The sequence below is a fragment of the Onychomys torridus genome, chromosome 12, assembly GCF_903995425.1.
Source record: "Onychomys torridus chromosome 12, mOncTor1.1, whole genome shotgun sequence".
NCBI lineage: Eukaryota > Metazoa > Chordata > Mammalia > Rodentia > Cricetidae > Onychomys > Onychomys torridus.
Genome location: NC_050454.1, coordinates 23,868,484 through 23,886,843, shown reverse-complemented (window position 1 = coordinate 23,886,843; position 18,360 = coordinate 23,868,484). Strand labels below are relative to the sequence as shown.

Below are 18,360 nucleotides of genomic sequence, written 5' to 3'. Positions count from 1 at the left end.
CGCCACTTCCGGCGCCTAGAGCGTGACTTCACGTCACTTCCTTAGCAATGCACTTTAACCCTTGCCACCCTCGTTTTCTGTACTGTAATTTATAACTCAGTCATAGTGAAAAAGGGAATAACGCGTACACTAACCGCGGAACAAGTAACATCCAAGCGATCCGCAGAGATTCCAGCCCGCCAGATGCGGTGTGCCTGGGGAGAAGCAGGGTGGAGCTTGAGGTCACATGACTAGCTAGGACGGACCCGCCCCTTGCAGCTGAAGACTTCCCCTCCCTCAGTGACAGAGCCTCTGGGTCCGGTGTAGGTACTGATTCTGCACTTGCGCCCCGCCAGGTGAGGTTCGACAGGTAACTGGCGGCTGGTGGGGACGATTGACCGGTGGGGTGAGAGAAGATAGGGGACTGGGGAGTGCGAACGGCGGCCTGCGGCGCTTGGGGCTCATGTCTCCTTGTCATCCTGCACTGACTAGGAGCTCTTTTCTCTAGATCTTCTGGACCCCTGGCCGGTCCCCGTAGTCCACTGACGAGGGATTATGATGCCCACCTTTGCCTGGGTTGAGAGCGAGTGCGGCCATCATGGTTCCCTATTTGGAGACTTTGGGGCTTCAGGTGGTAGGATTGATTTAGCCATTGCTCGGGGGTCTGCAACCACCTCCGGGTCTCATTCCCCAAAGCTCCTTCTCCGGTAAAGGCTTTCGCCCGGATGAGCAGGAAGATAGGAAAACCTCCTGGAGGCAGAGGCGTCTCCAGTGAGACAGGCTTGGAAGGGAATGTTACTGCTCCACGGCCCTCACTGCAGAGTCACCGAAGGGCTTCCCTACGAATGTACATTCTCGGTGATTCTAAGGGTTTTATCCGACATCCTTAGGGAGAGGTTCAGTAAATGTTCGCTTGCTCGGGATGAGACTGGAAGGCTAAGAGCGGGGCGGATAGGTTTTTCTTCTCGGGGAGAAGGCGGTTGTACTATCTTCAGAACAGGGTGTTTGTTAATGCGACAGTCTCAGTTGAATGGGAAGGCGATGAAAGATGGTGTTGCCTGATTGGGCTGGAGGACCTGGGTTAGCTTATGGGAAAGTGACAAGGTTTTCCCGAAAGGGAAGTCATTCTTCAGAAGCTGATCAAGCTGAAAACATAATCCAAATTCATGTGGCTATAATTTAAAAGCAGAAGATTAACTCTATATATTACTGACTCCGTGTTTTCTGCCTGTGGCATCATTCCCTTTTTGGACATTTTTCCTTTAAATCCTACATAATTGTTCCTCCCAGTCAATTCCTTGGCCAGTTTAAATTTGCGAAGTAACCATTGTGTTTTTAATTAGCTTTTGCATTTGTAAAAAAAAAAAAAAAAAAAAAATTCAAGTGACCTCTTCTGACTTTGGTGTGTAATATATTGTGAAAATACAGGAATTATTTTGCCTAGGGTTGCCCAACCATTTGTTCTCCATTTTATATGCACTGTGGTAGCCAATGTTTTGACCTCAAACAGTGAGCTTTAGGAAAGGACTGTTTTTCAGTTTGGGGCTAAACTCTTTTTATTTGTTCTGCAAACTTAGAAAGTTCCTTGTTTCAATTTGGAAGGCCTAACAAAATTACACATTTGACTTTTATAGCTGAGCTTATACATTTTCTTATATGAAATCAGATTTTTTAGTTAAATCTTATTTCTAAGCAATGTAATTGAAGAGTCTTAAAAAATCTTCTGAGGACTGGGAATACGGTTCATAACTCCATTCATGCTTGGGGGTCTGGGTCCAGTCCTCAGTACTAGAAAGAAAAAAAATTAGGGAAAAGATGGAATGATTATCTTACAGCAACTGAGCAGACTGAATTTTTCCCCTCCCAAATTTTCTGAGATTACATGATCTTATTTTGTTAATTAGAGCTAAAAGCTAAAACAAAATGATAGCAATTTAGCAAAATAGGAGGACTGGCCTATTTGATACTTCTTCCTAAAAATATTACCTAGATGATCTTGCACTGCCCAGGAAACTCATATTGGTTTTTGTATGTGTATTTACAATTTTACCATTATTTGATCTATACTAGACAATAGCTATTGATAATGTTTATATAACAAGTATAAATACAGATTCTTAAGTAGTTCATTCCTTTTCATTGCTATTGATTATTCTGTGGTACGGATGGCACCACAGTAGGTTCAACCATTCACTTGTTGCTGTTTTTTAATTGCATGTGTGTGCATGCTTGAGGAGGCCAGCTGTGTCTTCCTCTGTTCTTCCCCACCCCCAACCCCCACCTTTTTTTTTTTTTAACGTAGGTTCAGTCACTGATTCAGCAAGTCTAGCTGGCAAGCAAGCCCCAGGCGCCCTCCTGTCTCCATTTGTCCATGAGAGTTGAGCTTAAAGGAGCAGCAACACACTTGACTTTCACATGGATGCTGGAGAGCCAAACTCGGGATTTTCATGCTTGCTAAGCAAGCACTTTAGTGACTGAGCCACATCCTGAAATAAAATTTTCGCCTTTATTTTTCTCTGAAGTGAGGTTCCCTTCACTCTTGAGGAGTTGGGGGGTGGGGGATGGTGTTGCTTTCCTGCCCATGTGACATTCCACCAAATAAACAGAATTCCCAAGTGCTTTGGAAGTCCAAACCAGTTCTGTGCAGGTGCACCAAAATGGACTAGAGAAAACCAGTATAAAAGCACTGGGTACTAGAGGCGGCGAAGTTCATACGAAAGAGGTTGGATGAGTCTGCAGTTTTACTTCACAATTAATTGCTCCAATTTTAGGGAACTTGTGGAAGCAGTAACTTGATGAAATCTGGAAGGTTAGCTGCAGGAATGGGTGACTAAATAGCAAAGGAGAGTACATATGAAAAAAGTTTGACATTATAAGTGATGATTTGACATTGGAAGGCATTTCTGATACTGTATAGTTTATGAGATTTCCGTGTGTGTGTGTGTGTGTGTGTGTGTGTGTGTGTGTGTGTGTGTGTGTGTGTCTGGGTGTGATAGTGCATGCCTTTAATCCCAGCATTCGGAGGCAGAGCCTGGAGGATCTCTCTATAAATTGAAGGCCAGCCTGGTCTATAGAGTTCTAGACCAGCTAGAACAGTGAGAACATGTTTTAAAAGTGAGAGAGGGGGATTTATATGCAGAAATTTATTTAGGGACTAAGTCCTCCATTAAGTAATATGAAAAGGTTGGAGCCCCAATATCTTTGTATTTCCACTATGAGGTGTTTCTTAGTTTCACTGTCTTTGTAGCATATCATCACCAGTATAAAAGTATTCCTTCCCTTGGTCCAAGGTAGCCCATCAGTCCCTTGGGGTACTACACAGTGTTTTCTATTCCTTTATCTTTACTTACAGATTATTCCCATTATCTGGGGTAGTATTCCTTGGTAAACTGTAAACCTCCCTGCAGTTAAATGATTACTTACAGATTATTCCCATTATCTGGGGTATTCCTTGGTAAACTGTAAACCTCCCTGCAGTTAAATGATAGTGTTTCCATTGTGTCTTCTCCACAAGGATGCTAAAATGGGTGAGGCCCTGTCCAAGCAAACACAATGCAGAGGTCCTGATAGGTTGTTTAGTGAATGAGTGTCTTGCGATTAAGAAGGAAATTAAACAACTTTAATTCTCACAGATCAGAGTTCCTTCCGAGGTTGTGTACTCGGTATTAAGCTTTAATGCAAGTTTCCAAATACTGGATAGAATAGACACAGCCTTGTATGGACTTTATTAATACAAACTTACCTCCACACTGTGTTGTTTACTCTTTCAGTAGGAGAGGGCAGAGATAGTTGTACTAAGTGGGAAAATTGGTTCTACAAACACTACAAGTGCATTAACAAACACTACAGTTACAGGATCTTCATTCAGCTTCTCTGTCTTGGACGTACGCCCTTTTGAGTGCAGCTGATGCTGGAAGTTTCAGGGTTCTGTACTGAGAAACCTTCCTCCCAAGGGTATTGTGAGTTGAATGAGATAACCTTACATAATCTGTTTGAAAGTAGTTTGAAAACTAGATGGTATGTGAGCGTAAAGCAATACGATTCAAATTTTACCTGAGTAGATTGCCCAATTACAGAGACCTGGGATTAGGTTTTAGCCTTCCCTGTTATTAGCTGTCTTGACCTTGGGCACTTAAAGTTTCCTTATATTTAAATCCAGCCCATGGGTATCATTAAAGTAGATCATGAGTACACAGTGTGTACAGGTGCACACTTTATAAACTTTTGTTTTTAATGGAGTCCAAGGCTAGCCTTGAACATGGTCATCCCTCTGACTACCTCCTAAGTGCCTGCATTACAGGCATATGCCACCGCAGAAGCAGATATTCTACTAATTGTACTGACATGCTTCCACTGTATATCCTGAACTTCTAGGGGGACTTAAGATGTCCAATAAAAGTGACTGAGGCCCCTTTTTGCACAAAAGGTTTGTGTTACAGTGAGTGGACTAGAATTTGAAATGAATCTATCATGAAAAAATAGAGCCGAAAAAATACTTGTAGCTTTATTTTTTTGAGACTAGCTAGGCTGTTACTTAGGCCACTTTCAAACCCCAGCTCTGAGGCTTGTCTGTCCACCTCAGCCTCCCAAGTCGCTGGACTCCAGGCTCAAGTGCAACCATATGAGGTTCCGACAGACTAAACTTACTAGGAGCTGAGAAATACCAACATAATTTCCCCCCTTTTTATAAATTTTAGCTGTAGTTGAGTGGATTTTTATATTTAAAAACTTTCTAGTACTTATGATCATTGATGTGTAGAATTAATTTTCAGGAAACAACTTTTCCACTGTTAAAGTTTTAGTTTTACATCACAATACAAGGAACAGTATGGATATGAACTAGGATAAGAATTTTTTAATTCTTTAGAGAGTCACAAGGATTAGTGGTTTTCCAATGGAAAGTATCAGTAAATAAAAATAATAGTTTAAATGTAGCTTTTGGGAGATTATGTTTTTCTTTAATCGTGACAAAAAATACTCATTACTTCAAGGAAAGTCGGTTTCTAAGAGATAATTGAATATTTGCACTAATGTCGATTCACTCTAGAGTAACTGGTGTGTAGTCAGTGTATGTTCATGCATTTTGTGTACTGATAAATAATATGTGATCAATAAGAATGCTTTGCACTTAATTTCTAAACAGTATTTTAAGTTTCACTCTTTTCCTTTTTCTTGGGGTTGGTGGGGAGTGTGTTTTGAAACAGGTTTCTCTGTTTAACCGCCCTCGAAATCCTGGGACTTGCTTGCAGGCTGGCCTTGAACTCACAGAGATCCACCTGCCTTTGCTAGAATTAAAGATACACATCACCACAGGTGACACCTGATCTCACTTTTTATCTTGAGACAGAGTTCAGTAAGTTTTCCAGGCTGACCTTGAATACGCTCCATACGTAGTGAAACCTTGAACTTGTTAGATCCCTACTTCATCCTCCCAAGTAGGTGATATTACAGGCCTGTGCTACTAGGTCCAGCTAAAAAATTTTTTAATTTGATCTAAATTTAAACATTGAAATAATCTTAAAATTGCATGAATATCTTATATGAAAATGCTTTGACTTAGTCATACAACAAAGTTGTTTGTTTAGTTGTATATGTACTCTTAGGCTTAAATATGTAAGTACAGACATTTTCTTTTTTTTAAGAAATAGAAGTAGAGCTGGGCAGTGGTAGCACACACCTTTATTCCCAGCACTGGGGAGGCAGAGCCAGGTAGATCTCTGTGAGTTCCAGACCAGCCTGGGCTACAGAGTGAGATCCAGGACAGGCACCAAAGCTACACAGAGAAACTCTTTCATGAAGAAAAGAAAAAAGAAAGTGTAGCAGCAATCTTAAAAGTCTTATTAATAAAAACAAACCTGAGGCCAGTTATTGGGGTGAATGCTGGAAGATCAGAGAAGCAGAACAAGCCACAGCTACCTCACCTCACTAGTTCATCATCTGTTCTTATTTCCTCAGCCTGCAAGCTTCTGAGTCCTCATTCAAATTGATCTCAGCCGAACTATGCTCCAAAGCCTAAAAGCTTAACCAGCCAAATGCTTAACTAACCAAATGCTTCCAGTTTCTGGTCCTCACGTCTTATATATCTTTCTACTTTCTGCCTTCACTCCCTGGGATTAAAGGCTGGATTTCTGGGATTAATGGCGAGTGTCTCCATGCTGGCTGTATCCTTGAACACACAGAGATCCGCCTAGCTCTGCCTCCCAAGTGCTGGGATTAAAGGCGTGCACCACCACCACCGATCAACTTCTGCTGTGGCTTGCTCTGACCCATTTTCTAGCCACCATTTTTGGCTTTGTTCTAGTGGCTGTCTGTTCTCTGACCCCAGATAAGTTTATTTCGGGGAACACACAATATTTTGGGGGGACACAATACAGAAAGAGAAAGAGGGAGAGAAAGAGAGAGGGAGGGAGGGAGGAAGGAAGGAAAGAAAGGAAGAAAAAAAAGAAATAGAAGTAAAGTGGTTACATAATGTGAACAAAGCCTTGGTTTGATCTCCAGCACCATATAAATGGGAATGGTGGCACATGCCTATAATCAGGAAATGGGAGCAAGACTGCAATTCAAGGTCAACTTGGAGCGCAAGGGATTCTGTCTCAAGTGTGTGTGTGTGTGTGTGTGTGTGTCTGTCTGTCTAAGGAAATTTCCATCATGATTAAGTGGGGGGGGGGCACATTTTTATGGTAAACATAACTGATTCAATTTGTCTAAAGACTTAAATGTAAATAAGATATTTTAAGTATTATAAACCCAGGAGGAATACCTCCAAGTTATGGAAGGAAAAAATAGATAAGTGAGACTACATAGAAATAATTTTGTAGCAGAAGTGGAAACAAATGATTGAAAGAAAACACTTGAAATACATACAACAGATGAAGTAATAAAATCTTACAAATTTTAAAAAGTCTACCTGATAGGACCATATATAGAGAAGCATATGGCCAGAACTTCACAGAAGAAAAAGCTTAACATTTAACTAACATGAAAACTAATCTTACTAGTACTTGATACATTAACAGGAAAATATTATGTCTCTGACTAGTCAAAACTAAATGGTAAACTAGTATGTAATACATCCTAGTAAGTCTGTATGGGCTGTATAGGCAAAGACTCTCATGAGTGCTAGTAGAGAATGAATTGTTCTTGGTTGGCTTTGTTTTGTTTAGTAAGCAAACTGTATTAGACAGTATTCAGAATGCATGTATTCTCCCATTAGTCTCCATGAAATCTTTTCCTTGAAGATAAAATCACCAGTAAGCAAACAAGAACATGTTTGTATGGATGTTGGTTGCTACATTGTTGACAGTGTAAAAATCCTGGGAATAGAGGAGTACCTAATAGTAGAAGTATTATGCAAATTATTATAGCACAGTCATATTCTGAAATGTTGTGAAGTCATTCAGTAGTAGGAGTTGAATCTCTCCTGGTAACTTGGAAGGATTTCTAAATATATCCTGAGAGGACTTCCAACATGTACCTTAAGTAATAAAAGCAAAATATAGGAAAATGTATATAATAAAAGATTCTAGTTTTATAAACAGTGTATGAGACATTATGTGTTTTATGTGTCTTGTCAACACTGGAAAGGAGGAAATAAGTAGAAAAAGAGAGGACAAAGGTAGAGAGTATCCACAAAGATATGCATACGTGTGTGCACATGTATGTATGTATGTACAGTGAATTATGGGAAAGGATGATAATCACGTTTAGTGGTTGCCTCAGAATGGCTAGATAAACATTCCAGCCGGGCGGTGGTGGCACACGCCTTTATTCCCAGCACTCGGGAGTCAGAGGCAGGTGGATCTCTGTGAGTTCGAGGCCAGCCTGGGCTACCAAGTGAGTTCCAGGAAAGGCTCAAAGCTACACAGAGAAACCCTGTCTTGAAAAAACAAAAAACAAACAAACAAACAAAACCATTCCATTATGTTGTTTCCACTTTTTACAATCAGCACAGTGTTTCTGTAAGTAGTGAAACACCAAACTGTTTACATTTCTCAAAAGAAACAAAAGGCCAGGTAGGGTAAAGAAGAATTAAGAAGATGAAAAATGATTTCTGAGGTGACTGGACATGGCAGTTACTTGAAATTATTTTTGTCTTAGGTAACTCCATAAATTCTTAATTTTATTTGTGGTAACCATTGGACACCTAATAAGAAATTATCATATAAATGTACCCAAAAATATAGCTATTAGCAGGTAAGGGTCAAATTGACATGTTCTTCTGGTGTTGGTATTAAATGCTCTAACGTGTTTTATGCCGTGGAAATATAGAGCATACTGCACAAGTGTAGTCTCTGTCACCTGACTTAATCATGTGACATAATCACTGTAAGGACTTGTAGTCCACCAGATTCAAGATTAACTTTTTTCCCCTGGTTTTTCAAGACAGGGTTTCTGTATGTAACAATCCTGGCTGTCGTGGAACTCTGTAGCCCAGGCTGGCCTTGAACTCACTGAGAGCTGCCAGCCTCTGCCTCCCGAGTGCCGGCTCTAAAAGCATGCACCACCACCACCAGGTGATTAACTTTGTCTTTCAGAAAACTTCAAATAGAGCAAAGTTTGGGGAATTTGGTCAGAAACCTGCATCAGTGGTTAGAGTGTGTACTGCGTCTGCAAAGACCTGTGTTCAGTTCCCAGCACCAGTGTTGGGTGGCTTATGACTGCCTATAACTCCAGGGCAGGGACCTGACCCTCTTCTGCCCTTCACCAGCCCCACATGCAAATTCTCCCATACAGACACATAAATAAAAAGAAAACTTTAAATCTTTAAAAAGCAAAGTTTAAACTATTTGCAGTTAATTAATACTCAATTTTATTTGCTGGTTTATTCTGTTTTTAGACAGCATAGATGTGTAACCCAAGCTAACCTCACACTTGAGCCCCTGTTGTATCAACCTCCCAAATCTGGATTTAAAGATGCATGCCACTGCACACAGCTTGATTTCAATTCTTTTCTTAAGAATTAGAAGTTGATACATTGTTTAAAACCATTATAGGAAATGGCAGATGGTTTGGAGTTGTTTGTCTCATACTTAAAATATCAGTTTTTATATCTCATGATGCTTTTTAGTGTGTGTGTGTGTGTGTGTGTGTGTGTGTGTGTTCTGTATCATAAACTGTATAAAAATCAGAAATACTTTTAAATTAAATGGGTAATACGTATATAAGCATGGTGAAAATCACATATTAAGACATTTCTGTTGTCTTCCATCCCCATGTATTTGTCCATAAATGGTGGTACCTTTGAATAGTCTTCTGAGCCTCCCTCTTTTCACTTAACAGTGTTATCCTGGAGACTTTTCACACTGATCCAGGAAAGCTTCCTTTTAAATGCTGGTTGAGTGTTTAATTACTCTGATGAATCATCACTGTCATATGGAACATTGCTGGGAGATTGTTCCTGATCCAGGCCCTTTTTGGATCCTACCTCCGCCTCTTCAGCAGATCCTACCAGCATGTGCCACCACAAGTGGCAAGGCCTTTTTCTTAATACTTTAATTGTAATGACTCATGGAAACCTCATAGCAACCTTTTAAGGTGATGCTTATTTTTATCCCCATTTACCAAATAAGGAAAATTATGCATGTGATGGTCAAATATTCAATAATATAACTAAAGCTGATAAGTAGTAGAACTCGGGATTTGAACTCAGGGAGTTCTTCCCAGATGTTACTGTTTTAATGATATTAAGCATACAAGTTATTTAGTCTTTAAATTTTTTACAAAGTGTTCGTGTGTGTGTGTGTGTGTGTGTGTGTGTGTGTGTGTGTATGAGAGAGAGAGAGAGAGAGAGAGAGAGAGAGAGAGAGAGAGGGATGGATGGAGGGTGTTCTGTGGAAGTCAGGACAACTTTATGGAGTTGGTTCTTTCCTTCCACATTTATGTAGGATCTGGGAATCAGCCCAGGTCACTAGATTTGTAAGGCCTGAGTCGTCTCACTGGCCCCTAGTCTCCACATTAATGGACATCTCAATCTTTTCGTAAGAAAGTGGTATAATAAATATTAAGACATTTTGTGCACATACAGTAAATTCTAGAAATGGAATAGCCGCATGATCAGTATCACCATGTTGCTCTCCAATTTAGGGATGCACAGAAGTTCAACTTTGTCCTCGATGATTTGCTTGAATCTGCCATTTAGCTTGACTATTAGAAGACTGAATTGCTAATGATTTTGACTTTCCTGAATTATGTGTGATCTACCGTTGTGATAGCACACATTTAGTCATAGAATCAGTATAATTTGAAAATAAGACATTTGAGCTTATGACTTTTAAATAACATTAAGTATTCTGGTCACAACTTAAAATGCTACTTACTTGATTTGTATTAGAGTTTCATTATTTTAAATTGGAATTTAACCCAATTAGTAAAAAAACTATAGTTCTTAATAAATAACTATGAAAGGTGCTGATTTTATGTGTCAAAAGAGTAATGTAAGACATTTCAGTTACATTCAGTAAACAGCTGAGCATGATAGCCTGTGTTTTGAGCAGCCCTTGAGAACCAGCGTTAGGTAATGCAATGAGCCAGTGAGGGCCTTCATTCACATTCATTACAAACTCCATACAAGTTCTGAAAGGCAGCACATTTTTAAGAGTCTAAGAGGAGGATAAGCTGATTGACACCAATGTTTTTGGTTTGATCCAAAGCAGAAACTCTCTTCTTTTTTTTGGCGGGGGTGGAGGGGTGGGGGTGGGGTTGTTGTGGGTTGTTTGTTTGTTTTCCAAGACAGGGTTTCTCTGTGTTGCTCTGCCTGTTCTGGAACTCGCTTCATAGACCAGGCTGGCCTGCCTCAGACTCCTGAGTGCTGCTGGGATTAAAGACGTGCACCACCTCAGCCAGAGCAGAAATTTAAAGCTAGGAATCTGCTCAGGTCTCAGCCAGTACACCTAAGGGATTGAATGTACATTTACAGAACAACCCACTATTGTTCATTGGTGTGTGTTTGTGTTCATTTTAAACATGATCTCATCCTTCCCAAGACATTGTACTGGGAATATGAAGGGTGGAAGACACAGCCAGGAATAGATCTAATTAGGCTGTGGGTAAAGGTTACAGTCAAGACTGCCTTAAGTCAGAGCAGCACAAAACAAGAGATAGTTCTCACTCTGTCTCCGCCTTTTAGAACCACTGAAGTAACTATACCAACATTATATTTAAAGTATTAGAACATAGCCTGGGTCTTAACACAAAACCTTCAGCCTCATTGAGAATAGGATAGGATCTTCCTAAGTCCTCATCCAAGATATTATTATTTTGGTTTTTCCAAAAAGGGTTTCTCTGTGTCGTCCTGGCTGTCCTGGAACTCCCTCTGTAGACCAGGCTGGTCTTGAACTCACACACATCCTCCTGCCTCTGCCTCCCAAGTACTGGGATTAAAGGCGTGCACCTCCATGCTCAGCTTGGTTGATTAGTATCTAGTGCAGGTATGGATTGAAGGATTCTGGCGGTGACTTGTTTTTGTGGGTACATATCCTTTTAGTCTACTGGCACTTGTTGAAGAGACAGTGGCTCTCTGCTGAATTTATACTTTCGTTGAAAGTTCATTTTTCCATCTATGTATACATAGCCTTTTTGAATTGAGTGTAAATTTTTAAATAATACTAGCCCAAATAATAGACTTTAGACCCTGTACATTTATTATAAAATTATTTGTGTTCTGGCTAATAGTTTAAACCACTGAAATTACTAATAAAAATACAACATTCAAATTTTTAATAAGTTAATTTACTTAATAAGGGGGACATTCCTAATATTTTAAGATTTTTAATAGTGCTTTTATTTCAGAAGTTCATTCTGTAATAATATTTGGCTTGAGCTTTGGCCCCAGGGAAGTTCTGATTTTAAAATCTTGGGCATTGGGCATTGGGCCAAGCTATATGCAGTCCATTTCTAAGGACTATCCGTTTTCACTCAGTGAATAGGAGTTCCTGTTGCATTCATGCCCAGTCAAGACTGTAACTAAATAATACTCGATGTTTGTGTCCTGTGTGAGCAGCTCGGCTGCTTCAGGGGACAAGAGCAGGTCCCCCGTTCTCCCGGCAGTTACAGTCCATCAGTAAAGATGGGTCATGACTGACCAGCTTAGTTTTTGCTTTTTGGTTTCCCTTTACATTTTTAAAATTACTGTGTGTGTGTGTTACACATGCCCGTGGATGGTGGGTGCATGCATGTCCCAGCGAGCATATGGATGTTAGAGAACAACTCATGGGAGTCAGTTTTCTCCTTCCACCGTGTCAGTGCCAGGGATTGAACTCAGGTCATCAGGTTTGGAGGCAGAAGCCCTTACCCTCTGAGCCATCTCACTGCTCTGCTTTTTAGTTTCTTGAGATAGGATCTCACTACACAGCTCAGGCTAGCATTTAACTTGAGCTCTTCCTGCCTCATTGTCCTAATTCAAGAATTAAAGGGGCATGCTACCACACCTTGATTTGTTTCACAGACTTAAAATGACAGTAATGGTTAATTAAGTGCTACATAATAGCAATTTTGAAGACTAAGCACATGCCGAATTAATTCCTTAGCAAACCACACCATTTAAAACCTCTATGTATGACCAAGTCTTTCTTGACCCACAGTCAACTTAATACACTGTAGCTGTTACTAACTGAAATATAATTGGGCAAACCATTAGACATGCAGATTTCTTGCCCACTGTGGACTTTTTGCCATAGTTGTGTATTTCAATTTAGGCTATAGAGGGTCTTTTATCCATATTAGGCACTGTGCTGGTTAGCTTTAACTGTCAATTTGACACAACCTAAAAAAAAATCAATGAGGATTGATCTAGATCAGGTTGGCAGTAGGCGTGACTGGGAGATGGTCTTTATTGTTCATTAAAGTAGACAACTGTGGGCTGCACCATTCCCTAAGACAGGGGTTCTGAACTTGTCTTACAGACAAGAGAAAGGTAGGTAAATACACGCAAGCCAGCCATGTGTGTGACACCCCACACAACTGTGAATGTAGTTTGACTAGTTGCTTGAGTTTCTGCCTTGGTGTCTCCTCAATGACGATGGAATTGCAAGCCTAATAACGCTTTCCTCCCTAAGATGCCTTTGTCATTGCAACAGAAATGAATTCTCTTTAAGGGTGTACCTGCATATTACTAAATTGCTTCTTTTTAATGATTATGGATTGTTCTTTTGACCATTAATCCTTCTAAGGTAGCTCTTCAAATCATTTGCTGCATTAAATTTCCGTTAATACTTTTTAGTTGTGCATAATTTAATGCCATGTGGCTGTATTTGCAATATGCAGAAAGAAAAGGAATTTATGACCATTTCTAGAAATGCTTTAAAAATCATTGTGGGCAAGGCTAACAACTGAGCCTTAACCCATCTAACGGGGAAAATTGAAATTCTGTTCCCAGTTTGTGTCGTCATTTTCTGGAATGCTTTTGTTTTGTTACAAGGCTAAAGTAGGCGCGCGTGCGTGCGTGCGTGCGTGCGTGCGTGCGTGTGTAAGAGAGAGAGAGAGAGAGAGAGAGAGAGAGAGAGAGAGAGAGAGAGAGATTGATCATGTTCCCGGATACCACTAGACCAGTCTGCCTCCTGTAATTTTGTTGTGCTTCTCTGCTCTTTGACTCCAGCTCTTTCTAAACATTTCCTTAGAATTCTTAGTAGTTTTCACAAACTATTTTACTCATGACCTTAAGTTTACCTTCTACTCATTCTTTTTAATGATACTATGAAGTTTGTGTCTACAATGTAAAATATTTGCCCTTGGAACTTTCTCTTTTGTTGCCATTTTGACCGATTAAGTGGACCAGTAAAGGCAACAAGGACCCAGCACTTTTTGTCCTTCTGTGTTGTCATCTGTACCTAGGTGGCCTGCCTGCCCAAATTAGCTCTCTTCAAAGTCCTGGACTGCTACTACATTCTGTGCCAATGACCAACTGCCAAAGGAGAGTGTTGTTTCTCATGAGCTGTGTTTTCTAAAGGAGAAAAGAAATTACACTCAGAAACTCCTAAAAGATTTTCCTTGCCTTTTATTAGTCAGACTATTCCGAAAAAAGTTATTTCCAAGCCAGTCACTGCAAAAGGAACTGAAATTACCATGATAGACTTTCTAAAATTTGAACGAAGTTTGGGTTTAGGTTTTATTGGCAAGAAAAGAAGAGGGATCTAGGTATGTACAGTGAAATAAATCTGTCGTATAGCATTTCTTTTTTTCTCTGTGTGTGTGTGTGTGTGTGTGTGTGTGTGTGTGTATGTGTGTAGCCGTGACTGTCCTGGAACTCACTCTTTAGACCAGGCTGGCCTTGAACTCACAGAGATCCCCCTGCCTCTGCCTCCCAAGTGCTGGGATTAAAGGTGTGTGCCACCACGGCAACTTGCTATATCCTATTTCTGATAGATCTGCTGAGCAAATAAAAATAGATGAATAAGAAAGTACTTCACAAAATGACTAGCTTGCAGTAGTATTTTACATTAGAAATGACCAAAGTAAAGTTTTTAACTGGAATTCTATCTATTCTATAACTTTGAGCAAGCATAAAAATATTAAACAGGTTCCAGGGTGCTTTTCATTAAATGCAGGAAAATTGCAGATGAAAATAAGGAGATGTAGGGTCAGGCTAGGTGGTATATGCCTGTAGTCCCAACACTCAGGAGGCAGAGACAGTAGGATTATGAATTTGAAACTAAGATGGGCTGTAGACACAATGAGACCCTGTCTTTAAAGAAACTCAATAAATAAGAAATGGAGCAGTGGAAACCTACCTACCTGTCCTGATTTGATTGTTACATACTGCATACATTTATTGACTTGTCACACTGTATGCCTCTTGATACATATAATTGAAAGAATAATAAAAGAAACTAAGTATTTGGTTGAAAACTACTGGATTTTCTTTTTCTTTATAAACAAAATAACAAAAACGCCCTGTGCTTTTGGAAGATAGTTTTTTAATGAGTTAGTGTGTTCTTTTTCAAATGATACATTAAATAACACTTCAGTGTCAGTGAAGTGAGTCAGATTTGTATGTGGAACATTAGTATTATCTGTTAGGTCACTTTCCTGTCTCCAGCCCAGACTACGCTAGTAAAAAGAATTGGTTCTAGAAAGAGACGTTCCTAGGTGTAGCGCACTAACCAGTGCCAGTTTGGAGTGTTATCAGACAGGAGCAGAAGCAGCCTCTGGTGTTCCTTGTCACTGCGGGGGTCTGCAGTGCTTGTCGGGGAGAGACTGATGACTCACTAGTCAGATGGCTGTCTCTACTGCCTCCTGCATAGTTCCTTTTCTGTAGCACAGATTCTTTGTCTTTTTCATTTTTCACAGAAATGGTGGCAACTATAATTTATGATTAAGGGTATCTTAGTTGTAATTGTATTTGCTTTTTATCCTTAGAGTAGGAGCCCAGTAGCTAAAGATAAATTTTAATGTAATCATTGAGTTGATTTTTTTGTGAATGTAGCTGTGAATACCCCATTTTCTCCATGGCTCTAGTGCTGGAGCTCTGGTAACCCAGGGACTCCAGCCTGGTCAGCAAGTGCTGTATCCTGTGACGTCCCCAGCACTGCTGTTCCTCCACTTCTTTTTTTGTAGAATTGAGAGCAGCAGGGATAACTGTAGAAGGGGGAGTTTCGTGCCGCATTCAGTCATAGTATATTTGCACCACCTTCTGTAAAGACTCGGGATAACATTAACTCTTAACATATTATGACTTTTAAGTTTCCTATTGAAAATGCTTTAGAAGGTTGTTTAACAGTTTACAATTATTTTTATTTTTAATTGTTTATATATTTGTGTCTGTGTGTGGCTCTGTGCACATGTATGCAGGTGCCCAAGAGGCATATGTTGTTCAGGAGGCCAGAGGCTTTGGATCCCCTGGAACTGGAATTACAGGGGTTGTTATGAGTCACCTCACATGGTTGCTGGGCCCAGAAATAGACGCCACTACAAGAGCAGACTGCTCTCCTAACTGCTCAGCCACTTATCCAGGCTGTGTTTGACAAAGACCACAGATATTTAAAATGTAAGGGATTTTACTGCCGGGCAGTGGTGCAGCACACCCTTAATCCCAGCACCAGAGAGTCAGAGGAGGTGAAGATCTGTGAGTTCAAGGACAGCCTGGTCTACACAGTAGGAAACCCTATCTCAAAATATATTTATTTCTCAGAGGAAAGCACAGTTGTGCATCTGCTGACAAGTTGTCTAGAGGTAAATTTGTAGAGTTGTCAATTGGGCTTTTGATTCGCTTATTATCCTGTTAGGTTGGTTGCCGGTTGGTTGTTTTTATTTGTTTTTCAAGATAGGGTTTCTTTGTGTAGCCCTGGCTGTCCTGGAACTCACTGTGTAGACCACACTGACCTTGAACTCACAGAGATCCACCTGCCTCTGCCTCTGGAGTGCTGGGATTAAAGGTGTGTGCCACCATTGCCTTTAATTATTATTAATGTTATTCCTTCTAATGCCTACTATATGCCTGGAATTTTTTTTTTTTTTTTAAGAAGTTTAAAAGTATAGGCCACCAAAATTCCCATGGTGGCTATACTTATCCAGCTGACTGATAAACCCACAAGATAGCTGACTAATGAACAAATCCACTTATTTGTTTCCATTAATCATTGTTCGTATATTTGAAGGGCTCAAACTATACAAGCTACTGTTTGGCCTCATGAAGTCCTTCAGAGGCCTTTCTGCATCCTGGAGAACTGAGCCGTCTACAGGAAAGCACTACTGTGTGGTCTGATGCCTCCTTGACACTGCTGTGTGGTCTGATGTCTCCTTGACACTGCTGTGTGGTCTGATGTCTCCTTGACACTGCTGTGTGGTCTGATGTCTCCTTGACACTGCTGTGTGGTCTGATGTCTCCTTGACACTACTGTGTGGTCTGATGTCTCCTTGACACTGCTGTGTGGTCTGATGCCTCCTTGACACTGCTGTGTGGTCTGATGTCTCCTTGACACTACTGTGTGGTCTGATGTCTCCTTGTCACTGCTGTGTGGTCTGATGCCTCCTTGACACTGCTGTGTGGTCTGATGCCTCCTTGACACTGCTATGTGGTCTGATGTCTCCTTGACACTGCTGTGTGGTCTGATGTCTCCTTGACACTGCTGTGTTGTCTGATGTCTCCTTGTCATTACTGTGTGGTCTGATGTCTCCTTGACACTACTGTGTGGTCTGATGTCTCCTTGTCATTACTGTGTGGTCTGATGTCTCCTTGACACTACTGTGTGGTCTGATGTCTCCTTGACACTGCTGTGTGGTCTGATGTCTCCTTGACACTACTGTGTGGTCTGATGTCTCCTTGACACTGCTGTGTTGTCTGATGCCTCATTGTCACTGCTGTGTGATCTGATGTCTCCTTGACACTGCTGTGTGGTCTGATGTCTCCTTGACACTGCTGTGTGGTCTGATGTCTCCTTGTCACTACTGTGTGGTCTGATGTCTCCTTGACACTGCTGTGTGGTCTGATGTCTCCTTGACACTGCTGTGTTGTCTGATGTCTCCTTGACACTGCTGTGTGGTCTGATGTCTCCTTGACACTACTGTGTGGTCTGATGCCTCCTTGACACTGCTGTGTGGTCTGATGTCTTCTAGTTTCAGCTTCTCGTAGAAGCCTCGCTTTGCGTTTTTCTAAAATCAGCCTCTGCCTCTGGAACATGCACATCTCCTAATTTTAACTGGCTGGCTGGCCCATGTCTCACCATGCCAGAAGATGATTAAAGGATGATAAAGGAAGAGTGGGTATTACACCATATTTTCTTCCTGTAATACAGCAGCTGGCACATCATTGATGTTTAAAAATTCCATTTGGTGTCAGTAAATAAAATTATGATAAATTACACAATGTAATTAAAAAAAGAAGACTAGTCAGGTAATTATGTTTTGCTTAAATAATAGTAAGATAAGAGTACATTTAAGAGCCTGGAAAGATGGTTCCAAGGATAAAAGCCTTTGTTCCTATTGCAGAAGACCTGGGTTTGGTTTCCAGCACTCACATAGTGGCTCACAACCATCTGTAACCCTAGTTCTAGGGCTCTGATGCATATGACCTCTTTGGGCATCAGGCATGCATATATCCATACAGGCCGAACATTCATCCACCCACCCCACCTCCACCTCCACTCGCACCTGTACACACACACACACACACACACACACACACACACACACACACACCATAGAAAATCTTATTTAAAAAGCAGAAGCAGCTATTGCTGCTACATTAAACATACCTTTTAGAAATTAGACAATCTTGGCTTGAATTAAGAAGATTAAATTACTCTTCATATCCCTTTTCTCTCAGGCAGATCAGTGAGGTGTCTTACTATAACCCTGTTAGACTCTACAGATGAAACAGGATAATTGAAAGAATTTTAATTTAGTTTAAAATTTTAAACTCAATCTTTGTGACTCAAAGCCTTGATCTCT

General features: G+C 40.6%; 1 protein-coding gene across 4 annotated transcripts in view; it reads left to right on the top strand.

Annotated features, from left to right (window-relative positions):
• Positions 1-57: 57 nt before the first annotated feature.
• The window catches only part of Atp6v1a (ATPase H+ transporting V1 subunit A), a 55,726-nt gene continuing 37,423 nt past the window's right edge, over positions 58-18,360 (top strand). For 2 of the 4 annotated variants that reach the window (XM_036203634.1, XM_036203633.1), the window contains exon 1: positions 58-335. The gene's annotated coding sequence lies outside the window, so the exon portion shown is untranslated. Of the gene's footprint in view, positions 350-18,360 lie in introns of all 4 variants that reach the window. The other 2 variants (XM_036203636.1, XM_036203635.1) reach the window with 1 other exon arrangement.